Source organism: Sminthopsis crassicaudata, chromosome 3 (genome assembly GCF_048593235.1).
Source record: "Sminthopsis crassicaudata isolate SCR6 chromosome 3, ASM4859323v1, whole genome shotgun sequence".
NCBI classification, from domain to species: Eukaryota; Metazoa; Chordata; class Mammalia; order Dasyuromorphia; family Dasyuridae; genus Sminthopsis; species Sminthopsis crassicaudata.
In genome coordinates this window covers 247529468-247543409 of record NC_133619.1, presented here as the reverse complement: position 1 = coordinate 247543409, position 13942 = coordinate 247529468, and positions in this window count along the sequence as shown.

Sequence of the window (13942 nt, the reverse complement as noted above, 5' to 3'; positions counted from 1 at the left end):
TATTATATAACTCCCCTCCTTTTTTCCTTCCCTCTTTGGGGTATTTTTTGGATATAGATAAATATCATTATTTATAAAATGAGAAAGGTTGTCTAGAGCATCTTTAAATTATGTCTAATGCTAATAAATCTATAAACTTCAACTTAGCCTCTCTACAACTTTCCACTGTTCTTAGAGACATCTTTTTTGTCAAACAGAACAACTTTAAATCTTCTTCCAAATGGGGGTCTTTCCAATATTTGGGGACTGACATGGGGTTCTTTTAAGTCTTCTCTTCTTCATCCTAAAAGCCGTCAAGATCATCAAGTCTAAATCTCATTTTACAATTAATATATAGACAGGAAACATCTAACATGGAAAATGTCAGATTTCTTCAAGACTCATTAGAGTGGGAAAATGCATGTTGAAAAGGCTTGTATTTTCAGGAGTAGAATTGTCTTAGCAATATTGGAAGTTGCTTGGAAGAAGGTACCAAGTATTCCCAACTCTAAATAACATGGAAGAAGGAGTATTCTATTTTTAAAAAGCCAAAGGGGGCTAAAGAGTTTCTTCCTCCCCCATCCTATATGATCAATTTTTATCCATTTAAACAGAAATTTCATCTTACTGGCTAAAAGTGTTGATTCTAAGAAAAAAAATTTCCCCTAAAGTATTTTACTTTTCCAAATACATCAACATCCATCTCTGTAAGACTTTATATTCCAATTTTTTTGTCTCTTCCTTACCTCTCCCTTCCCAAAGCAGCAAGTAATCTGATATAAATTAAATATATGCAATTCTCTAAAACATATTTCCATATTTTTCATACTGTGTAAGAAAAAGAGCTACTACATTTTTGCACATATGGATCCTTTCCCCTCTTTTTTATTACCTCTTTGGGATACAGACCCTATAGAGACACTGCTGGATCAAAGAGTATGCAAAGTTTTATAGCCCTTTGAGCATAGTTACAAATTACCAAAAAAAAAAAAAAAAAAAAAAAAAAAAGCTCTTTAGAATTATTGTATCAGTTCACAACTTGACCAGCAATGCCTTAGTGTTCCAGTTTTCCCACATTCCCTCCAACATTTATCATTATCTTTTCCTATCATCTTGGCCAATCTAAGAGTTGTGAAGTGATATTTCAGAGTTATCTTAGTTTGCATTTCTCTATGAATAGTAATTTAGAGCATTTTTATATGACTATAGATGGCTTTAATTTCTTTATCTGAAAATTGTCTGGCATTCTTAAAAACATTGCATTAAAAATTGGATATGGGTAGTGGTAATCTTGAGTATTGTTGGATGTAAAGAATTGATAGGAAAAATTTCCCATCATCCACTGTTCTGATGGAAAAGTGTAAGTAGAGCAGTAGGACATTACACAACATAGGGATTTATGTTTTTCAAATTCAGGGGCAAAATCTAATATGTTATCCCTAAGAACAGCAATATGGTATAGTGAAAAGAACATTGTGGAGTCAGAAATTAGAGTAAGATTCCAACTTGAACACCTGCTGGCTAGTGGATCTTAGATAAAATCATTTTCTGCTTCAGGACCTTTGCTTTGTCAGTTTTAAAATTAAAGGCTTTGGGATAAAGAATCCAGTCCCATCATGGTGATATCCTGGATATCAACAATCAAGAAGGATGGAGTTAGTTTAATTTAACTTTTATTCATTGTAGTAGTTTTATTATTTTTCCTTTCCTCCATCTTCCTAATCATAGCTCATGTAGAACTTTGTCTTGTAATAGTCATGTAGTACTTTATGTCACAGTTACCACCATGGGTGTTTTACCTGGCTCCTAGAATACAAGTTCCATGAGAACTTGTACAAGATAGATAGGTAGATAGATAAATGGATAAATAAATAAATAGATCGATTAAAAGGTTAAAAAGGGCTAGATTGTAAAGACCTTCAAATGACAAAGTTTAAGGTATAAAACTCTAACTTAAGTCGCATCTCAGTCTGAATAATGAATCTCCTAAAGTAGTTGAATAATTAATTCTCTACAGGAGTCAGATGTATTCAAATTCATATTATTTGAAGTTGTAATTATGTAAAATATGGTCATTTGTTCCAGCCCAATGAAATTACTGCGGTATGAATTCAAATAAAGTGATCAATTCAGGGGATTAAAAAAAACAAACATTAATTGGGACCTAGCTTTATAGCTTACTTGAGTTAATAAAGATCCACTGGAACTTCTTGAATAGGGAAGAGAGGGTGATATGGTCAGACCTGTGTTTTAAAAAAATCATCTTGGCAGCTAGGTAGAGAACGATTGGAATGGGGAGAGATTTGAGGTCAGAAGACCATTTAGAATGCTACTGAAATAGAGATCATCTAGTGATCATAGCTTCTGAAACTTTTTCCACTTGTGACCCTTTTTCATTTGAGAAATTCTTGTGCATTTACTGATAAAAATAATAATTTTATGACCTCCATATTTGCTTATATTACCTCATATAAGGTTGCAATCTACTTTTTAAGAAGCTTTGGTCTAGTTCAATCTCTGAGTTTTACAAATGAGGAAATTGAAGTGTAAGTCTTCATGTTCACTAATTGAACCCTCATTTAGAGATAAAGAATGCAAAGATAGGAGATATTTTGCTTTAGAGGAAGTTAATTAGTTCTTTTTTTAAAAAAAACCTTAAATATGGAAAAATCTTCATAATTGCATATGTTTAACCTCCATTGGATTGCTTGCTGTCTAGGGGAGGAAAGGAGAGAGAAAGAAAAATTTGGAATATGAAGTTTTCCAAGGGTTAATGTTAAAAACTATCTTTGTATGTATTTTGAAGAATAAAAGACTATTATTATATAAAAAGAATCCTCACCTTGAGGTTGCATGGTTTAGTTGGTTTTTTAGTCCTGTCTGTCACTCTGTCTTGGCAAATGGTTTACTATTTTCTTCTCCAGCTCATTTAACAGATGAGGAAACTGAAGCACACAAGACAGGGTGACTTGCCCAGGATCACACAGCCAGGAAGTGTTTGAGATTTTGAACTCAAGAAGAATATTCCTGATTTCAGGCCTGGCACTCTATCCACTGCACCACTTTTGCTGCCTGCATAATCAATTCATTTCAAAGAACATTTATTAAGAAGTTGCCTTGCACAAGGTTTGATATTTGTGTTGGAAATGGAAAGACAAAAATGAAGCATTCTCTATCCTCAAAGAACATATTTTCAGTTAGAGAAAGCAAAATAAATAAGTAAAATGTAAATATAAGTAAATAGATAAGTAATTACAAGATAATTTGGGGAGAAAAGAGAGCTCATTGATACAGAGGGATAGAGTATTGGTCCTGGAGTCAGGAGGCCCTGAGTTCAAATGTGGCTTCAGACACTTACTAGTTGTATGATCCCAGGCAAGTCACTTGGCTCCAATTGCCAAAAAAGAGAAGATAATCTAGGGAAGGGTAGATCATGACCAATCAGGGGAGTCCTGATTCAGAAGACTTAAAAAATTGGGGAACCTAGCAGAACTAAGATTTAAGCACAGTCAATCAGTTATTCAATCAATAAACCTTTACTAATATTTAGCAAGTACCATGCTAGATACTTCAGGTATAAAGGCAAAAATGACATCATTCAAAGGAATTATATGTAGTATTCTTGGTTTCAGATATATGGCAATGTAACAGGGTACAAAAAACAGCTCTCATTTTAAAAGTTTAAGCAAATGAATCATTACTCTATCCTAGACTAAGATGAACTGAATTATTGCTCTTGATAGTGAAAAGGTGTTCTAGACAATTTGAAGAATAAAGCTAACCCATCTGCAAAAGATCACTGGTGTAGTAAGAAACAGACCATGCAGGAACTATTTAGAAGCAATTGGATAATTAATAATAATGAAGCAATTAAACAGAGATGGCCAAATCATGGAGTCAGTGAATTCAATCATTAAACGCATTCAAGTGGAAGCTGGATGGTAACTTTTGGGGGATGTTATATAAAGGACTCCTGTTCAGATACAAGCTAAAATGAAAAAGTTCAGAGGTATCTGTAAACCCTAAGAATCTATCATCTATAAGCCTAAGAATTTATAATAATTCTTTTGTGGTTCCCTGCCTTGGTTTTTCAACATTTTAGTGAGTTTCTGGAGGGTATTAAGAAACTTTCAAACAAAATTTGAATTTGAATTTAATTTTTTAAAAATTCCAAGGAGTAATTTTTAGCAATGGTGAGTAACATTAACAAAATCAAAACTACTTCAGAAAAGTTGTGGATTGTTTTGGGCATTAGTTTGAGACTTTGAACATTCTTAAATTGAGCTATAGGATAAAGCTAGATAGTGTTTAAATTTTTTAAAAATAGTATTTTATTTTTCCAAACACATGCAAAGATAGTTTTCAACATTCATTTTTTAAGACTTTGTGTTCCAATTTTTTCTTCCTCCCTCTCTTATTTTGCTCTCCCCAAGACAGCAAGTAATCTGATAGATTAAATATGTGCAAATCTTTTAAATATATTTTCATATTTGTCATATTGCAAAAGGAAATGAGAACAAAAGGGAAAACTATGAAAAAAGAAAAAAAACAAACAAACAAAAAGTGAAAATACCATTCTTCCATCTGCATTCAGTCTTCATAGTTCCCTCTCAGGATGTGAATAACTTTTTCCACCCCAAGTCTATTCAAATTGTCTTAAATTACCTCTTTATTGAGAAGAACCAAGTCCATTACACATAATCTTGTTGTTACTACATATAGTGTTCTCTTGGTTCTGCTTACTTCACTCACCCTCAGTTCATGTAAGCCTAGCCCTTTTTGAAATCATTCTGCTCACCATTTCTTAAAGAAACTATAATTCATATACCATAACTTATTTAGCCATTCCCCAATTGATGGGCATTAATTCAATTTCCAGTTCTTTGCCATTACAAAAAGGACTGTTACAAACATTTTTGTACTTATGGATTCTTTTTTATGATCTCTTTGAGATATAAGCCCAGTAGTGATACTGATGGATCAAATGGTAGGCACAGTTTTATAGACCTTTGGATATAGTTCCAATTTGCTCTCCTGAATGATTGGGTCATTTCACAACTCCACCAACAATGCATCAGTGTCCCAGTTTTTCCACATCCCCTCCAATTATTTATCATTTTCATTTCCTGTCATTTTCAGACTAGATAGTCTTGATAATTCTTCCTGTCCTTGTTTCTGTTTTGTTTTGCTGAGCTATAATTCCAATTAACTTTAATAAATAATTTTAATATTCATATCTGAAAAAATAATTTTAAAAGGATATAGAGTGCATGCTCAAATATGAAAGTTTTTTCTTTGTGGAAAAAAATTTGGTTTTCTTAAAAAAAAACCTTTTGAGTCATCACTGATATATACTTAGCTGAGATTTTGCTGTTCCTGTTTCTTATACTCAAGATATTCTCTCTAAAACTGAGTAAACTAAAACCAATTCATTTTCTATTTTTCTTCTGACTTTGTACTTGTGAGAAAATTTGACCTGGTTTGATATCTGACCCAACTATCTGAGTTTCTAGTGACCCCAAAGCAGAAAAATAAGGATCGAATTTAGAGCTAAAAGGGACCTCAGACAGAGCCCATCTCATCCAATTAATTTTATAAATGAAGAAACTGAAGTTCATGATAGTTAAACAACTTGCCAATCTGAACCCAAGTTTATCTGACTCTAGAGCTAATATTTTCTCATGCATAGAAAGCATGCTGCTGCCCTAAAGAATATTGTCTTAGTCAGAGAAGTTGTGTGAAAATAGTCACATTAGGGAAAATACCGCAAAAAAGATGACTATCACTTTTCTTTTTGTACTGTTTTTTCTGGTCCTACTTCAGGATGTTCTCCTCCTACCCTGCCCACATTTTGCACTGCTGATAGAAATTCTTACTCAGCTTCTACTTAACCCTATATATTTGTTTAACCCTTGAATTATGACTTAATCAAACCTGGTATTTTATTTACTTTCTCCCATTTTGATTAGAACTGTGATTTTCTCCTTCAGCTAGATTCTCTCCTTTGGGCCCTATTAATTGTCCAACTTAGATGGGATTTGACACATCAGAACAAGGACAATTCTCAAAGTACATAGTGATGAAAGGTTTGTCCTAATGGGTTTCCTATCTGGATTTTGAATTATCTTTTCATTATCACTACCTTAGGATAAAATAAGAAGATAAATTTCTTCATCAAATACTATGTTCCTGGATTTGGGTTCCCTATATTTTCTTCTTTCTTGGTCAATACTATATGCTACCTTGTCTTCTGAAGTCCAAAATATAGTTGATTCAAATGTATAACTTAAAAAAAATTTGGGCAGTACACTTTTCATGGGATTTAGTTTGCACATGGATCAAATGCTGACCCTAAAATCAGGAGGAGTTGAAGTCAAATTCAGTTTTAGACATTTACTATCTGTTTGACCCTGGGCAAGTCACTTAACTCTGTTTGCCTTAGTTCTTCATCTTTAAATGAAGAAAATGGCAAACTACTCCAGCATCTTTGCCAAGAAAAATCCAAAAGCAATCAAGGAGAGTTAGACATCATTGAAACAGCTCAACAACAACATAGCTGAGATGTTACCTGTATGATATCATAATAATTGCTTAATCACATCAGCATTGATATTTGGGGACTTCTTATATTAGTCTACCTTTCTTCATCTTATTGACAAGAACAGCACAAGGCATTTTGTTAGATGCTTTGTTAAAATCCCTGTATGCTGAATCTATGGCATTTGATCAATCCAGTTAAAGATCCTGTCAAAAAAATGAAATTAAATTAGTTTGGCATGATCTGTTCTTTTTTAAAAAATTATCTCATTTTTATTATTAGCATTTATTTTTACATCACATTTGTTTCTGGATCTACTCTTTTCTCTCCTTACTCTAGAAAGCCAGCCCCTGAAACAAAGATATAAAAAAGGGAAAAAAAAGAAATTTGGCAAAACTAATACATTGACTGTGTCTGTCAATAAACAATCAGAATCTGATAGGTTAGGTGAAGGGCGAAAGATGCATTTTCTTAATATATGACCTTTTGTTGATAATGTTCTACTGACTTTTTAGCATCTTTTAGTCAAAAGGATCAAGGGAATTTTTTGTTTATTTGGAATGGAAAGGTAAAATGGGTTCTGAAAGTAATGGATATAGCCTCAAAACAGGTATTCAGATCACTGCTGGGTGAGAACCAGTCATAGCAAACTTTTGAAAATAGAAAGGAAAACAAGCACATCACATAAGTTGGTGGTAAACACCCTTTGAAACAAGACATACTTCATGCTGATTCCCATTTCTGTACTTTGGCTTATGCTATTTTCCCCACATGGACTATCTCACCTTCTCTTTGTTTCAGTCACATTTATACTTCAAGATCCTGTGCAAATCTTATGTCCTCTGAGAAGTCTCCACAGACCACAGCTCACTGTTTACTCCTTCTTCTATATGCCTGCGATACATATTCTTGCCATGTGGTTTAGCCCTTTATTGTGTTATTTGTATTAGTTCTGTGTCTGAAGTTTATTTAAGCCCTTTAAAGATAGAGACAGTATCTTATAGCTTTCTGGATACTCTTTCATACCTTGGACAGTACCTTTCATACCCTGAGCATATAGCAAGGATGCAATAAATAATTCTGGTTGTACTGATTAAATTAGTCTGACTTGACAAGGTATAGGAAATATTTTGAGTTTCTTGAAGAAAGAAAGATACTATTTATTGGGAGGTAATCTAGACTCCAGGCTATTTTGTATGAATTGAGAGCTACCCCCGAAGTCCAAGAGGTAAATTTGAGCCCCTTGAACTAAATAGGGATGAAAAGCAAAGGATGAAGGAGTCTCTGGTGCATAAAAGAAAAATAGTTTCTTTTCTACTTATGCTTTTTAGATTGTCATAGAATTAAAAAAAATCTACCCTAAATGCCTGATCTCTATAACCCAGAATAGGAAAAATCTATTCCCATTTTAGCAGGCTGCTGAAATCTGTTCATTTACAGAAAAGGAAATAGTTTGATAGATAGCTCTTCTGCCCCTCTAGCTGGGACTGTTTTATCCAATCTCATTTGTTTTTTTCCTTTGAAAAGCTAGTCAAAAGGAAAAGCTAGAATGAGCACATTTCCACCTGACCCTCTTCTCTTATATTGAAAAGGATGGTTGCCTGCCTGCCTGCCTGCCTGGAGTGAGAGGAAAAGAAATAAATGCCCTTCAGAGGAGAAATAGGCACTGGGGAAAGAAGTGCTTGGCTTAAAAGGAAAGATAGGCATTTACATGATCAATCTAGAATTTTTTAAAAAAATTAGATTTCAAAATTCTTCATTTTAGGTTCTATATTATTGATTATTTGAATGAATGAAAAATTAATTAAGCCCTCACCATGTGCAGACCAATGTGCTTACAAAGAGAAGAAGCATATAATTTTCATTGGAGGAGACAACACATATGGATGGTTTCTGCTGTAAATCAAATGGAAAAAAAAAGTCCACGGTTCTTGGAGTGCAATGACAAATCAGAATGTAATGCTCCTCTTTAAATCATTTTCCCTGAAAAAAGTCATATCTATTTATAATATTGAATCATTTTACAGTGCTAAGCATTTTGTTGGTGAAAACTTTCTTTACTAGTTGTGGGAACCATTGCCATGCTACATCTCCTTTGGAGATGGCTGCAAGCACTAGGCTGAAGGTATGGCTACTCCAAAGGCTTGTGGGTGTAGGGTTCTAGGTTTTCTCCATCTGAGTCCTAGGGGAGGTGGGGGTGGTAGCTGGAGTTACTTGGCTCATTCTGTTTCTTTGGCTCTCCCTCAGGCTGTCCCACTGTTACAGTTGAGCTGGTCTAGGTGGGGATGAATGTCTCCTTTTTCACAGATGATGGCCAAGAAGGCTGGTCTGGAGGCAGGATTGGTGCTCTGGGGACTGCTGTCTCTCCCAGGTCTGTTGTGCTTATCTGCCTGTTGGTGGCAATTAGCCATTAGTTGTTGCTGGTGGTAATAAGGAAGATGGGCTTTTTTTGCCATGAGATTTCTCTTCTCAAAAATGATCACTGGGGCTAGGTTGGAAGCTATTCTGATGAGAAAGAGAGCGAGAGAGAGAGAGAGAGAGAGAGAGAGAGAGAGAGAGAGAGAGAGAGAGAGAGAGAGAGAGAGACAAAGACAGAGAGACAAAGACAGAGAGACAGAAAGAAAAGAGGGAAGGAGAGAGAGGGAGAGGGAGAGAGACTGTTTTGAATCACTAAATGCTGTTTTATTTCTATAGCAATCTGGCCCTGAAGTTGGATATTGAATTTCTATTCCTCTTTTGCTCCTCTATCTTCCATTTACTTTTTCCTAACATTCATTAAGTTACATTACCATATATTTTGAAGTATGGGATGATATTACATTTTACATTTATTAATGAATTTTGATATCATCTTTTCCTGAGATTTTTTTAGATAGAGGTCATAAACTAGACAGCTACTTGGTTGTTGTTTTTTAATATTTTGAGAAATGTTTTAAATATAATTAGTTGCCTTCATAATCATATGTATTTTATCTTATGCATTTAAAACTATTATTTTAAGATGGAATCCATTGACTTGGCCAGACTGTCAAAGGGGTTTGATTATACAAAAAAAGCCTAAGAACCACTGTTTTAGTATAAGGCACTAGGAATAACATACAAAAAGAACATTACTGAATTCCTCTAGTCACTAGAGCTCTCTATGCAAAATATAGGACTATAACTTTTCCAAAAGCATTCCTACAAATAAGCAGGAATTGTTGAGGATAGCAAATGTTAAGTTGAGGGGAGAGTGTAAGATGTGTAAACATTCTCCTCAATCTCAACTAATAAGATATTCTATTACCAAGTGCCTTTATCAGGTGAACACATTTCTGATTTGGTTACAGAATCAATAATAATTGTTAAACAGTTGGTCAATCAATTATAATGTAGACTGGGCATGTAATGAAAGAACACAGAAAAATGTTTTATGGTTTGTTAAAAAGAAAGATCATACCCTTCGGTGTTACTCAATTCAGTGGTGTCCTAGCTGACTCTTGTGATTTCATTTGGGGTTTTCTTGGCATTTCCTTCTCTAGTTCATTTTACAGATGAGCAAGTTAAGGCAAACAGGGTTAAGTGATTTAGTCCAAGATCCCACTGCTAATGTACAGTTTGAATTTGAATTCAGGTCTCTCTCTAACTCCAGACCTGGCACATTATCCATTATGCCATCCTTTGACTCTTTGATAAAATAAATAGCAAGCCAGTTAGAAATCTGGCATTCTAAAAGTGAGCAGGTTTAGAGGTAGAAAGTTGCAGTCAATTCTCTGAGAGAAATTTTTGGGAGTAAAGGGAACAAAAGGATAGACAATGTCTTCTCTCATCCCCACTTCCCAGAGGATGACTATCAACTTTGAAAGGTCTTAAGATTTGGATTTCCCATAAGTGTCCCTGAGACAGCAGTGACTGATGGCAATGACAACATCAGGGACAAGAGTAAACTAGACACACCAAAATAGCAAGTTTTAGGGATCTCCAAGGGCTTTGATCCTCTGAATTCAGTATAAAGCTATATATCCTGAAGGAGAATTTCATTCTACAACAGAGCAAAAAAAATTGCAAGTTAGGCCTTTGTCAAATGTGCTTTCTAAGCTTAAACCTATTCTCCTCAGAGAGTCAACATATGGTATGGGAGAGTGTGTCACAGACTTGAGAAGATGTGATTTTTAAAATTTTTTACTATACTATGCCATTATAGTAAATACCTCTTTATAAAAGTTAATTAAGTTTAGTTGGTTGGTACTCAATGGTGAACACAATGAATGGGACTTGTGGATGATAAAACTAGAAAAATACTCTCAGTCCCTCAGGATTAACCTTAGAATGTTGAAGGAAAAAGTATTTAGCTGTCCTGTCTAGACCCTGCCCTTGCTAGCAGGAGCTGGGGAAAGAGCCCCAATAGGGAAATGAGAAGTAAGTCTGTTGGGGATCTTACAAAAGAATCACAGAGTTGGAAGAGACCTTAGGGGTCATTTAGTTCAACTTTATCTTAACCATGCATCCCTGACAAGTGAACACTCAGCTTCCAGCCCATGAATTGCTTGAATTGTGTTCAAATGGAATTAATCCATAGTTTCCTTATCTATAAAACCGGGACTAAGCTAGCTGGTTTCTAAGGTTCTTTCCAGTTCTAAATCTCTGATATTATGAACATTTACAGAGACAGAGACTTCATTAACCTTCCATTCAATCACTGCTGATTGATTTTTCCTGTCATTGTTTATTCCTTATCCATTATGACATGCATTCAGCCTTCACTTTGTTAATTTGCTCTTGTTCATATACCTCCTTTGACAGTGCATGCCAGTTAGCTTTATTTGTGAATTTTGGGCTTCCCAGTCTGTAGCATCCCTGATGGGACAGGGGATGGAGAATCATATCTTATATTCCTCTTGCAGTATTCTGTGTAAGGGATACTAAATGTTGCTGGTTGACCTTTGACTGATTCCATTCCACAAGAAGGGTAGTGATTCTTCCTCTATGTTAAAGGAAAGCAATGGAAGCCTTCCAGCTAAATTATAGTTATTCTTACTTAGTCTATATTTAAGAATGTGGGTGACTCCTTAACTTTTTTCTTATAGTCCCATTTCCCATGATTAGAAAGTAGCTGGCAGTAGGCAGTTTGCACACATATTGGCCAATTAGTTACCCATCTCTAGCATTATGCCCATAATTTCCCCAAGGTAATCATGCCATTAGCCACAACACAGTCAACAAAAAAAAAAATGCTATGCAATTAGACATAGAAAATGCACTAACAAAGAGCAGTCCAACAAAAGGTTTTGTTGAAACTTTTCCTTCCTTCACCTCCCCACAGAAAACAGCAGTGGTCAAGTGTAAAAAAAATTGCCCTTTCAGCATTACACATCTCAGGATGCTGATTTCTGGTAGTAATATCCTCTCATTCTCTTCACAACCTACGTCATTGGTCAGAGCATGATGTGTAAATTAAAGAGGTGATTTTTTTTTGTTTGTTTTGGTCCAGAGGGTTCCAAAAGAAAATTTGTCAGCTCTACTGCTGCCTATAAAAGTACATTCTTCTCTATGAAGTCCCAAATGGTACCATACCAACCCTCCTAAGAGCTACCAAAAATAGAGAAAGGGCAGGCTGAGCCAAGATAAGCAGATGTCTTGTACCAAAGCCTGAACAGAAGACTGAAACACTGGAATTCAACCAACAAGAGGGAAGAATTATCAGAATCTAGCTAGGATTTGCTCTCTGTCCTTTGCCTGCTTTTTAAAACCTTGGGTGGAAGATCAAGTATAATTTCTTGGAAGCAAAAGATCTGTTGCTTAAATATCATGTACATGGTGAATTTTTATCAGTGAGATCATATAGTCAATGCATCCAAAAGTTTATTATTTAGATATATTATTCAAATCCATTTGTAAAAAGAATAGCCACTTTTCTCCTCCCCCCCCCCCCCACCCACACTGAGCATGGGAAACAGAGATGTAGAGCAGCAAACTCTTGTAGTCTAACTCATGCATTTTACTGATGAACAAACTGAGGCACAGGCTGTTAATAACAGGACCAGGATTCATTTCCACTTCCTCTGATTCCAAATTCAGCTCTTTTCACAAAAATCCATGCAATTTTCCTTATCTAAACATAAAATGTTCAGTTAGAAAAAGAAAAGTCAAGGAAAAAGTGATCCAAGAAGCTCCGAATTCAAAATAGGTCTCAGACACTAAAGATGTAACTTGGGCAAGTCACTTAACCCTGTTTGCCTCAGTTTCTTATCTGTAAAATGAGCTGGAGAAGGAAATGGTAAATCATCCTAATGTCTTTTCCAAGAAAGCTCCAAATGGGGTCATGAAGAAGCAGATACTCCTTGAAAACAACATACCAAGTTTCCTCAAAGCAGGATAGGTAGCCTGCTGTGGCAAGAACTCTCTTCATCTTACATCTGCAATTTCCCCTCCCTTTGCCCCTCCTATGGTCTCTTCCAAGTTAAAGGAAGAGCTTTTCTTTTTTTACTTTCTTTTCTTCTGCTTCTCCAATCCAGGCATTTTCCCAGGTTCTCCCATCCTACCAAGACTCAATGCTCTCACTCCTTATTTCTCATTTCTGCTTGCCTGGTTTCCTTCAGACTTCAGAAAAAATTCCCATCTTGTATAAGAAGCTTTTCCTGATCTACCTTAATTCTAGTGCCCTTCCTTTGTTGAATTATATTCATCCATTCAGCAAATATTTATTTTTTATAATAGTTTTTATTTACCAGATATATGCATAGGTAATTTTACAACATTGGCAATTGCCAAACCTTTTGTTCTAATTTTCCCCCTCCTTCCTCCCCCCCCCCAAGATGGCAGGTTGACCAGTACATGTTAAATATGTTAAAGTATAAATTAAATACAATATATGTATACATGTCCAAACAGTTGTTTTGCTGAACAAAAAGAATCAGACTTTTAAACAGTGTACAATTAGCCTGTGGAGGAAATAAAAAATGCAGGCAGACAAAAATAGAGGAATTGGGAATTCTATGTAGTGGTTCATAGTCATCTCCCAGAATTCTTTTGCTGGGTGTAGCTGGTTCAATTCACCACTGCTCTAGTGGAATTGATTTGGTTCATCTCATTGTTGGAGAGGGCCACATCCATCAGAATTGATCTTCATACAGTGTTGTTGTTGAAGTATGTAACGATCTCCTGGTCCTGCTCATTTCACTCAGCATCTGTTCATGTAAGTCTCTCCAGGACTTTCTGAAATCATCCTGCTGGTCATTTCTTACACAACAATAATATTCCATAATATTCATATACCACAATATACTCAGCCATTCTCTAATTGATGGGCATCCACGTAGTTTCCAGTTTCTGGCCACTACAAAGAGGGCTGCCACAAACATTCTTGCACATACAGGTCCCTTTCTCTTCTTTAAGATCTCTTTGGGATATAAGCCCAGTTGTAACACTTCAGCAAAAATTTATTAA